Raw genomic sequence first — 1,512 nt, 5'->3', positions numbered from 1 at the left:
TTCATCAGCCGTAACAAATATATCACACTAATGCAAGATGTTAATAATGGGCAAACTCAGGTGGAGAGTGCAGGCACACCTTATCGCACTTCACAGGTACTGCGTTCTTTTACAAATCGAATATTTGTATCAACCCTGCGTTAAGTTTGTTGGCTCCGTTTTTCCAATAGTATGTGCTCACTTTGTGTCTCTGTGTCACATTTTGGTAATTCTCACAATATTTCAAACTTTTCATTATTATTATATCTGTTATGGTGATCTGTGATCAGTGATCTCTGATGTTACTATTGTAATTTTGGGGCTTAATGAATGGTGCCCCTTTAAGACCGCAAACTTAAGCAGTAAATGTTGTTATACTGTCTCCCCCGTCTCTCCCCCTGTCCTTGGGCCTCCCTGTTCCCTGAGACACAACAATATTGAAATGTAGGCCAATAATAATTCTACAATGGCCTCTAAATGTTCAAGTAAAAGGAATAGTCACACATTTCTCCTTTTAAACCGCAAGCTAGAAATGATTAAGCTTAGTGAGGAAGACATGTCAAAAGCTGAGATAGGTCAAAAGCTAGGCCTTTTGCACCAAACAGCCAAGTTGTGAACACAAAGGAAAAGTTCTTCAAGAAAATTAAAAGTACTACTCCATTGAACACATGAATGATAAGAAAGCAAAACATAAGGGAAATTATTTTGGATTAGAAAAAAAAAAAGAAGAAAGCCAACAGTCTTACCACTGATATAAAGTTTTAGCGATTTGGATAGAAGGTAAAATCACAGCATTCCCTTAAGCCAAAGTCTAATCCAGAGCAAGACCCTAACTCTCTTCAATTCTGTAAAGACTGAGAAAGGTGAGGAAGCTACAGAAGAAGAGTTCAAAGCTAGCCGAGGTTGGTTTGTGAGGTTTAAGGAAAGAAGCCATCTATTCATAACAAAGGTACAACAAGATGAAGCAGCAAGTTATCCAGAAGATTTAGCTAAGATAATTGATGAAGGTGGCTATGCTGAACAACAGATTTTCAACGTAGACAAAACAGCCTTTTGGAAGAAGGTACCATCTAGACCTTTCATAGCTAGGGAGGAGAAGTCAGTGCTTGGCTTCAAAGGACAGGCTGACTCTCTTGTTAGGGGCTAATGCACCTGATGACTTTAAGTTGAAGCCAGTCCTCATTGACCATTCTGAAAATCCTAGGGCCCTTAAGAATTATGCTAAATCTACTCTGTCTATGGTCCATAAAGGAACAACAAAGCCTGTAAGACAGCACATCTGTTTATAGCATGCTTTACTGAATATTTTAAGCCTATTGTTGACTCCCACTGCTCAGAAAAAAAATTCCTTTCAAATATTACTGCTCATTGATAATGCACCTGGTCACCCGAGAGCTCTGATACAAGGAGATGAAAGTTGTTTTCATGCCTGCTAACACAGTATTCATTCTGCAGCCAATGGATCAAGGAGTAATTTCTACTTTTAAATCTTATTATTTAAGAAATACATTTTCTAAGCACTCTGGGAGGCCG

At 38.5% G+C, this 1,512-nt stretch overlaps 1 protein-coding gene across 2 annotated transcripts in view; it reads left to right on the top strand.

Annotated features, from left to right (window-relative positions):
- USO1 (USO1 vesicle transport factor) overlaps nt 1-1,512 on the top strand; it is a 111,197-nt gene that overhangs the window by 70,646 nt on the left and 39,039 nt on the right. The gene's annotated exons all lie outside the window — the stretch shown is intronic.

This window comes from Propithecus coquereli, unplaced genomic scaffold, assembly GCF_000956105.1.
Source record: "Propithecus coquereli isolate 6110/MARCELLA unplaced genomic scaffold, Pcoq_1.0 Scaffold343, whole genome shotgun sequence".
NCBI lineage: Eukaryota > Metazoa > Chordata > Mammalia > Primates > Indriidae > Propithecus > Propithecus coquereli.
The sequence above is the reverse complement of the archived record's forward strand: the minus strand, read 5'-3'. Positions and strand labels throughout refer to the sequence as shown.